This window comes from Myodes glareolus, chromosome 10, assembly GCF_982192425.1.
Source record: "Myodes glareolus chromosome 10, mMyoGla1.1, whole genome shotgun sequence".
NCBI lineage: Eukaryota > Metazoa > Chordata > Mammalia > Rodentia > Cricetidae > Myodes > Myodes glareolus.
In genome coordinates this window covers 39651109-39661825 of record NC_142035.1, presented here as the reverse complement: position 1 = coordinate 39661825, position 10717 = coordinate 39651109, and the positions used below count along the sequence as shown (strand labels likewise).

Sequence of the window (10717 nt, the reverse complement as noted above, 5' to 3'; positions counted from 1 at the left end):
CAAAGGCTAAAGCAGAAGTTTCCCACAAGTCATTCTATCTCAATCAACGGTTTTAAAATACATTGTTGAATCTCTGGAAGTCTCAGTGTCATGTCTCAAGTCTGATATTAACAGCGAGAATTTCACTTATAAATAATGGACATTGTTAGTTAAAGTTTCAATGAAAGAGAGATCATGTGTTGGGAGCCACCTGGAGGCACAGGTGGTCCTGCAGTTTGGAGGTAGCCACGTGGGGCTGAGCAACCCTGCCTGCACCCTTGCCTGCACATGCTCAGACCAGCAGAATGGCATTAACCAATCAGGACAGCGTTCAAGCTGCTCCACCGTTTAAAAGCAGATGCCTCGGGACCCTACTTCCTCTCTCTAAGCTTTCTCTCGTCCCTGCTCTATCTTCCCTTCCCCCAATTTTCCTCAAGGGAATGCTCCAAATAAAGATGTGACCAGAGAAGGAATTCTCGTTTTTGGTGGCGTTCATTCCTGCGGGACAGGATGGCCCCCCGCAACTGGTGCTCGAAACCCCGGGACGCTGAGGGACCCTGACAACTACGCCGGGGGACCCTGAGAAAGCCCGGGAGAAAAAGCCAAGATCAGACACCAGCACAGAGAGCCTTGAATTTCAGAACTCTGAGAACATGGAGCGGTGAGTGACGTCGGTTGAAATCCCCAGAAAGGGGAGGAAAAGAAATGTAAAAAGGAATTTCAAAGGATAGGCCTAAATAGAAAAGAAAAAAAAAAAAAAAAATCAAAGTTAAGGTATCTGAAAGAAGGTACAGAAAGCAACGGGGAAGAAAAATCCCTTAAGTTCAGTGCAGGAGGAATGTAAACAGCAGCAAAAAAGGCGAGGTAACTAAGGCGGGACTTTGAGGACGATGGGGTACGGGAGACCGCGGCTTCCGCTCCCTCTCCGTCCACCTGCGTACTCGCTGATAAGAGACTTGGAGGCAACAGTCTCGTAGGGAGGCGAACTTGATCACTGCCTTCCCTGTTCTTAAAGAGCCACAGAGCTTTTGGAGGTGATTTTCGCCTAATTTTGATAAGAGAGCTCAGTCTCTGGCTCTCACGTACAAAAAACTTTAATTTTTGACTGAGAAAGACAAGCTGCTTGATCGTGCTGAGAGTGCTGGCGGCAGCCGGCCCGCCTTTGAGCGGTAATGCCTGATTAGAAACACGGAAGTGGGCCAGGCACGGTGGTGCACACCTGTAATCCCAGCTACTCAGGAGGGAGACGCAAAATTGCACTCTCCAGTGCTAGCTCGTTCGGGAGGCATGGCCATGCTAACCAGTTGCTGGCGGGAAATTTGCTGGAGTCCTCAGAGGCCTGCGAATAGCCAGGTCGCGGGCAGGCTAAAGTCCGTGTGACATCAGAGGCTATATGTCCCGGCCTTCTGGCGGGGCTATGGTTTTTGGAGGACTTTTTCAGCACCTGAGCGGACTCGCCTGACTGAGGCGGAAGCTGCATGGTGAGCAGCGGCGCCATAGAAGGCAGAGAGGAGCTGAATCGGCTCTGCGGAAAAACTGTGTTTCCATAGCAACATGGGCGAGCGGGGAGGTGAGTTCCCAGAGAACGGGGCTCTGCGCGCGGGCGGACCGGGCAGGAGAAGCCCCTCCACGGGTGGGCGGATGCCCCCCCTCGCCGGAGCTTGAAAAAGACTCACAGCCGGTGGTGCGAGTTCATTGCCTGAGGTGAAACGGCGAGCCCGCGCAAGGCCCGGGGCGGGGCCATGCGGAGGCTTCAGAGGCGGAGCTGTGGCAGCCGCCGTCCGCTGCTGCCGCCGCCCTCAGCCAAGGTCGCTAAAAATTCAGTCAGATAAAAACATTTGTCGCCAAAAATTCAGTCAGATAAAAACATTTATCCCCCCAAACATCGCCCCTTTGTCAGCAGGAAGTAGCCAGATGATCGACGTCCATTCTCCCTCAAAGAACTGGTCCTAATTATCATAATAAAGGCGCGTCAACCTGGTTATCATTACCTATTGCCCCTGGCAACGGATGAAATAAACAATGTTACCTAGAGGTTTTTCCATCTAAATAGGGGAGCTGGAGAGATGGCTCAGCGGTTAAGGGCATTGCCTGCTCTTCCAAAGGTCATGAGTTCAATTCCCAGTGACAACTGCTTTGGTTTTTAAACAATAGAGGGGGACTACACTACCAGTGACAGCTTCCCCCAGAGAAAGGATTTCTCTTGCATTCTATACACTTAATTTTTAATTCAAAATTTTGCTGGTACAGGCAAACAAGATTTGCTCTTTGAAACGGAGACATGCAAGTCTCTAAGTTCAAAACCAGCCTACTTCCAGTACTGATTATGCTGAATTTTTACACTGAGAGTTTTTAATACTCTTAAATGTTTATTTGGGAGGAGAGTTTTGTTTATGTTTTTCTAGGAATGCTGACATACATCTGGATGCCAGCGAGACCGACCAGAGAGATAAAGAAGACGACCCAGTGGATGCTGAGTGTCCTGCTGTGGAAGATTCGTGCGGAGGCAGCAGAGATGACCTTCTGGGCGGTGTCAAGAGCAGCTGTTTCACACCATCGACTTGAGCAACACCCTGTGCAACCTCTTATCTCTTAACAATTTTCTGACTGACTCTATTCTGCCTTTCTCCCTCCTTGGGAATGGGTGGGAGCAGAGATATCCTTGGCATGCTGCGTCTAGGTGGGGACCAGATTGGAAAATAGTTTTGCCTTATTGCTCTTAAAGACAATAATTAGGGGGAGATGTTGGGAGCCACCTGGAGGCACAGGTGGTCCTGCAGTTTGGAGGTAGCCACGTGGGGCTGAGCAACCCTGCCTGCACCCTTGCCTGCACATGCTCAGACCAGCAGAATGGCATTAACCAATCAGGACAGCGTTCAAGCTGCTCCACCGTTTAAAAGCAGATGCCTCGGGACCCTACTTCCTCTCTCTAAGCTTTCTCTCGTCCCTGCTCTATCTTCCCTTCCCCCAATTTTCCTCAAGGGAATGCTCCAAATAAAGATGTGACCAGAGAAGGAATTCTCGTTTTTGGTGGCGTTCATTCCTGCGGGACAGGATGGCCCCCCGCAATCATGTGCATTTTCAATTCAATTATCTGTATGACCTCTTCTAAGTTACACATCTTAGGAGTCCTGATGTTCTTGCACTCCTTCATGGATTTCTTATACTCCTGTCTACCTACTGGGTACCTGTTCTATGGGAACCACGATGTCCTTGCACTGTGTAGGTGTCTTCTGCACCATCACTGAACACATCCATTGAATTTCAATCCACTTTCCACATTGCTTTCTGCATCAGAAATACCTCCTCTATTTAGAAAGTTAATATCCATAATTATAAGCACTTATCAATTTAGAAGCAGGTGTTAGCATTAAAGAAATCAGTGCCATGAGCTCATATTGATTTGAAGTACTCAGTCCTGTCTGCATATGTGACTGGGGTATCACTGTTGTCAGTAGCACACATTCTATTTCTAGAACTAAAAGAAGTTTTCAAATAACTACTGTAACGACTACAATTTATTGAGCACTGTTCTGGACATGTTTCATCTCAGCTCTCTCATCCATACAAAACACTGCAAATCTGATGCTAGTATTACACTAAATGAGCAAAGAGGGAAACATCATCTACTTAACTGACCAAATTCATTAAGTAAGAAGTTAATCACAAAGATGAAACACAAACTCAAAAATTTCTGGGCATAGAACGAGTCCTTTACCTATCCATCATGTTTCAAATCTCCCAGGCCTCATTTCACTCCTCCTGTGATGAAGATCTTAAGTGTTTGTGATGAGTTTTTGCGGAAAGCAAAGGAAGTCACCTGGCTCAAAAGGCTGGACTCTTTAGCCATAGCACACAACATGGATTCCCAACATTGGCTGCCATTGCAATATCCTTGGGAGCTTTCCTCAGTCCCACTCTGCATTCCTGATTGAACATAGTCTTAGTAGAGCCTGGGAAGCAGGTCCTTTAAAAGGTCCTTTAAGTCCAAGGATGGATGAATTTCTCACCCTCATGGGAAGAGCTTCTATTTGCAGCAGATGGACATTATCACACAGACCCACAATGGGCCAAGAGGCAGAGAATAAGAAACTACAGAATGCTCAGCCCTAAAGGGAACGTAAACACTACACCACCCTTCCCAAGGCTCAGAGGTCATTGTAGAAGAAAGGGTGAAGACTCCAAAGAGCAGCAGTGTGCGAAGTACTCAGACTGGCTTCTGAGCTGACCTGATTGAATGTCATTCAGGCTTTCTTACTTTGGCTGTTTCCTGACACCTTTGCCGAAGTGCTTTGGCGTTAGCATCTGGCCAACTTCTTTAGGCCTGTAATTTCAGGAGGGATGTCCCAGTCATATCAGTTTTGGGATTTCTCTCAGATGAACCAGGAAAGAAAGATGTGGTGACAGCGTTTTGGCCTATGATCTAGTCCCCTGTGATGAGTGGTACCCCAACAGGGATGCAGGGCTGATCTCGCATAACTTCTTTCACGGCGGCTGAAGTCTGATTATTAATTTTGGAATCTTGTACCATCTATGTTCTATTTTTCAACAATATTTGGATTTGGGGGATCATGAAAAAGACCCAGAAAAACATTTAAAAAGTTAGAATATGCTGCAGAGTAGAATGGCATGTAACACAATGCTGTCAAACTCAAAGAGCCTCAAATTCTTTCCAATTTCACTTTTAAAAATCAACTGTGACATTTTGAAATTGTTTCTCCTACTTGGTTCAGATATTATTACTTAAATACTCACTAATTATATATTTTATATTATTTTGGGGGTGAAAGGTATGTGCTTCTATGTTTTCCTCGAGAATTCCACAGAATATACTTGGATCATATGCTTTCCCCTCCCTTAACTCCTTCCAGGCCCTCCCTCACCTCTGTACCTTATCAACTACATGTGCCTTTGCTCTCTTAAAAACAACAACAACAGAATGAGAACATTGTATATCGGCTGACTGCTTCTGAGCCCAAACTCAACTGACCATGGAGTATGATTGATATACTCAGTGTCGCTATATCGACAAAAACAGATTTTCTCTTTCTGAGCAACCATGATCATGGATAAGTTTTTGGCTTCTGTGTGACTTCATGCCCATTTCCCCTCTACTGTGCTGAAATCGTGTCTGGTTTGAGTTTGTGCAGCTCTCATGCATGCTCATGCTCACGGCCACAGTCTCTTTGGGCATTGTGCATCACATGTGCCTGGGCCCCATTGTCACTGGAAACCACTGTTTCCTGGAAATCATCTACCACCTCTGCCTCTTGCAATATTCCTGCCCATCTCCTACATAGATCACACCCCTGCCCTTAAGTTACAAGCCTTTGAAGGCCATATTTCTCCATATGACTAAGTCATCGACATTGTAACCAGCCTCATCTTTGTGTCTAACAGCTATAAAATCTCAGCTTTAGCTCTTTGTTTTGTGATTAACAGCACGACAAAGAAAGTTTCTATGATTGTTCCCATTTTGCGGACTAGAAAACTCTATCATAAAGCACAAACTCATTTTAATTACCACCAACACACTCAGTTAGTAAGTGAATTGTGTGGTGGGTACTGTTATGAACTCTGAAGATCTTCTCTGAAGTTTATATTCTTAAAGTCTGTAATTTTTTTAACATTTTGATCATATTTTAAAAGACAAAAAATTATTATCATAAGTTATGCTTCTTTTTATTTTGTCTTTTACATCGGAGAATGTAAAATATGCCAGAGGAAGGTCACTAATGAGTATAGATTAAATGTTTCTCTTAAATGCACACATGGAACACATATCTATAAGTAGAAGTAGAAACCAGGTAGTTGTCACCCAATTGCTAATAGTTGCCATTTGTGATATGGCACTATGTGTGGCAGTTATTTCCTTCTTTATATTTTCAGTTAAAATACCTGCTAGGTTGAATGCAGTGCATTGTCCTATGATGCTTTGACACACCAGGCTTTGCTTTTGTCATTGAAAAGTCCAGAGGCAGTTTGCAAATGTTCTGGTCAGCTATTAGGAAGTGTTCTGTGTGTTGCTCACACTGCACTCAGAGAGGCTTCAAACCCAGTGTTAGAGGGACATTGGAGAGGATCTGGAGTAGAAGACTCACCTACAAAGTTGTGCTTTCCTCTGCAGGGAACTGTAGAGCTGCAGTGGACTCTGGCTTTGGATGGATATGGTAAGCTTGGACAGTTAGAAAGACTGAGCGTTTTGATTGCTGTGTGATTTAAGGTGGTAGGAAATTTGTTTCACATAATTGTAGTAAGTCACAGGTCTTGCTCTGTTTCTCTTCAGGGACTAAAGAGAGGAGTTACTACAGAGAATATTTGAAAAGAAATAAAGGGACTGAAGTTCAGTGATCAGCTCTTACTACTTGAAGAGCACTGTATAATCTTTCCAATCTAAGTACTGAAATAAGTATTAAAATTGAAACATGTTCTAAGGTGTATTTTGTTACATATTCATTTAGTTATGCACATATATTCAGTATATATCACTATGGATTGAATTTGTAATAATATAGATTTATGCCTACAGATTTATGAGTATTCAATTAAATAGCTCAACATAGATGCCACAACTGTGTCTATCTATCAGAAAAAGTACAAACGTGGCGGCGGTTTCTAGCACCAGCTGAAAGCTGGCCAGAATCTAAGAGAGGGCATGAACTCCCAGCCGGAAGAAAGACCCTGCAGTGGGAAGCCAATTTGGAGCATGTCGTATTGTCATAAGGAACTTGGGAATGAGAATGCCTCAAGACCGTCTATGTAGAGATGGAAAGCATAAATTGTAGAATTCAGATCTGTTTTTGACCCCTGTGGCACAGGGCCGTGGGTGGTCTGAGCAGTCTCCTCTTGGCTTCATTAGTTTCCTGCCCCTGTCTCTGTGATGATCCCCACACTGTACATCACGAGTCTTTTAAGAGCAGGTTGGCGACAGCATGGAGAAATGGAGCTAGCACTGCTAAGTGGCAGCGAGTGGTCCCCACACAGCCTTTTGCAAGGGAATTAATCTTTTATTAAGAGAAGAAATTATGCCTGAATGCTTTGGGGGCTTTTTTTCATGGTTATGCATGCTGTGGGAAACTTTCATTCCTCTTGAGGGTGTCTGTCAGAAGCAATCTTCTAACATCTCCTTTGGAAGCTGAGACTCTCTAGGGTTTAGTAGCATTTGCCTTCCATGTCCTGTGTGAATGCACATATGAGTACAAAATATACTGATGGCTGCTCACTAAATCCCCTTGTTTTCTGAAGGCTAGAGAGAAGCAGTAATCAGAGTGTGTGTGATCCAGAGAAGAAGAACAGAAAAGCTCAAGAAAGACTCTGGGAGTTCAAGTATGCTCATGTTCCTTGGAGAAGTCAGAGACCTGTGCACAAACTAGAGCTGGCCAGTTTTTGTTTGTTTGTTTTGTTTTGATTTTTTTTTTGTCTTGTCACTTGACACAAGCTAAGGTTATCTGGGAAGAAGAAACCCATATTGAAAAAGTGCACCCATCTGTTTGATCTGTAGGAAAAAGCAGGGGCATTTTCTTGATGAATGATCCATGTGAGAGGGTGTGGCACACTGTGGCAGTTCTGCCACTGGGCAGATAGGTGGTCCCGGATGTATAAGGAAATGTGTTGAGCAAGCCATGGCTTCTTTCTGACTAAGCTATTGGCCAGACAATATTGCATATAATATGGTTTCTGTGTGATTATTTCAGGGCTGAGCAGCCAGGAACAAAGTAGCAGCCTTCCTACAATAGGTAAAGGTGTAACTATGCACTTAGAACATTTGTTACATCGTTGCACTGACTGCTGCTACCTTTGCTTCCTTCTTCTATCCATATTGACTGTGTATGCTGTACACTCTTTCAGGATGGATGCTTCAGGTTGGCACAGTTAAGCTATCCCTGTACACACTAGAGGTATGATTAGATCTTTCTACTGGCGGTGATGATGTTAAATAGCCTCTAAGGGTCATTGTCATTCACACATCAGGATGGGACTTTCTTCATGAGCTCCAAGTGTGCAAGCCACCATCCATGAAGATTCATAGTTGCTTTGCAGTCTGAGTAGATGGGTTTCTCATAGGCACAATTTCTTTTGTCATCAACTAGCACATTTTCTCACAAATATTACTTTTTCCTGAAAAATATTATGCAACATTAATAATGAATGTTGTATAGTACTGACTTTGTTAGTGGGAAGCGAAGGAGTGTTTTCTCCACAAATGGAGGGTGTGTCTCAATTTGCTGTGTTATGAAAATTCATGAGGTGAAAATTTTCCACTAGATGTTTACTTAAGAGAGATATGTGTTGGGTAATTTCCAGCAGATGAAAAAGAATGTTGTTTTATGGGCCTTGCAAATAGGCAGAGAAATTAAATTCAAGGGCTGAGTTTGAACCACACTAGCTTAAGGACAGAAGACAGCAGATCAGAGAAGTTCTTGGTGCATAAGTGAGGTCTAGGGATGTGCAGGGGAAGAGGTTAACCATCCTCAAGCTCAGTTTTCTTTAGGACTAGTGGGAAAGGCCATAAGGATCCAAAACCTTGTGAGCCTTACCAAAATGGGCTAGGACTTCAGCTGCTGTAGACTTGGCTCAGTGGCCTCCGTCCACTGGTTCAGCGTTCGTCCAGGCTCCCAGAGCTTGGCCATGAGTCATTCAGTTAGCTCTCCTGATAGCTAGTAAAAGGCAGCATTGCCCGGGAGAGATACTGCAGTCTGAAGAATGTTCACCATGCAACCTTGGGGACACGAGTCTGATCACAAAACTCATGTTTAAAAAGTCAAGCATGGTGTAAGCATGCCTAATGACAGCACCAGGGAGATTAAAGGCAGGTGGGTCTCCGGGGCTTGCTGTCAGCCAACCTAACCTACTCACGGAGTGGCCAAGTAAAAGAATCTGTCTCAGAAACTAAGACAGACAACACTTAAGAATCAACATGAAAGGTTAACCTCTGATCTCCGGGTACACTGGCCCCCATCATACACAAGTGCAACCAACATATGAAATGCGCGCGCATGCGCGCGCGCACACACACACACACACACACACACACAATCTAGATTCTAGATAACCCTTCAGTGGAAACTCTCTTCATAGGCAGTTCTATGTGATAAAGAAGTAATGTTTAAAACTAATAATCACAGGTTTTTGGTAGACCCCATCCAGACTCAGGTGGAAGGATCCCTTTAATGAGTTCTGAAAACACTCCCTGACATGATGCTGAGCATCTATCAGGCCACAGGTAGAATTGGTACATAATGAATGGGTGTCAAATCGAGGAAGGGTTGTACTTCTTACTAAAGTTTCTTTAAATGACAATTTTAGCATTTTCTTTCTTTCCTTTTTCTTCTTAAGACAATTTCCTACTGTATAGCCTCAGCCGACCTTGAGCCCTGCATACTTTTACCTTAGCCTTTAAGTTACTGAAGTGTACCACCAGGTATGGCTTTCCTTTACTTAAACACTCCATTTATGTTAATCTTCATAATTACTGATTTCAAATCCTCTCCTATTGTGTGATATTTTGTTTGCATCCTGACATTCCTGAGACTGATCAAAATTAACCATAGAGGTTTTGGAGGACTGAGGACAGATAGAGAGACTGAAAGTAGTAGGGCAGAGCTTAGAGAGGTGTTGGCCCATTTGGATGGAGGAATGGAAGAGATAGGAGGCCACTGGATGCTTCTCCTCTGCTTCTCTGATAATTTAGGTTGTTGCCCCCATAACTGACTCCTGAATTTTTATTGATAAAGAGTAATTACATAAATGCATCACTCTTCTCTCTATTCGAAATAATAGCACATTTTAAATGTTTTATCTCTCCCAACCAGAGCGACCATTCATGCTCTATGTTTGAATCTTACTTTTTGCATGAAAACATCTCTAATTATAATTACCTTGCATCTCATCTCATTGAGCCAATGTATACTCAGCTCACAGTAAGGATATACAGAATTTGCTGTATAGTCAAGGCTCCATAGATAATCCCCATACAGAAAGGGGCAGAAACTGACAGCCTAGATCTGGGTATGTTCTTCAAAGTCTACATTGCAATTGAGTTCCTCTTACGCAACCTGGTAACCTGGGACTGATTACAAGCAATTTACAACCTATTGCCTGTGAACATCTTCCTCCATCTCTATCTTACTTCCTTTGTCTATCCACTTGTGCATTTGTGATCAAATCCCAGATTACTGCCTGTACTAAACTCTGTTTCAGAGCAAGAGTTTAAGAAAACTTAACATTAGGACACTGCATGTAGATATTCCTTTAAAAAATGCCCATGATTAAGAGACCAAACTTATACAGGTTAAAATATTAAAATGAGTGGAGAAAATTCCCTATATAAATATTTGTTCCGTCTTTTGTTTGCTTTGTCTACTGTAATATGGAGGCATTGTTTATTCATAGCTGATCCCATGGTAGACCTCTTGATCCCCCACACAGCTCTCTCTTTGTTCTGGCACATCCCCAGCTACTGTGCTCACTATTGTACAGCCCGTCTGCTCTAGAGAATTGACCTCAGCAAAGGGAACTTAGGTACTTAGGTTGCATCTACTTTCTAGAGGCAGATAATGCTGATGGCACAGAAACACCATTGCTTGTGTCCCTTGACTGAACTGGAGCTCTTTGGTGAACTTGAGTCTAAACTATGTCTATGAATTCAGCATGAAGCTGGATTCCAGTCAATACCACATCTTCTCCTATCTTATTGCTCAGTTCTTTTCCTACTAATCCCGTTTCACTCAGTTCTAGT

General features: G+C 43.6%; 1 pseudogene; it reads left to right on the top strand.

Moving 5' to 3' along the window:
* The first annotated feature begins 1500 nt into the window (after window positions 1-1500).
* LOC148120616 (Nuclear RNase P) lies at window positions 1501-1690 on the top strand (annotated as a pseudogene).
* Window positions 1691-10717: the final 9027 nt, after the last annotated feature.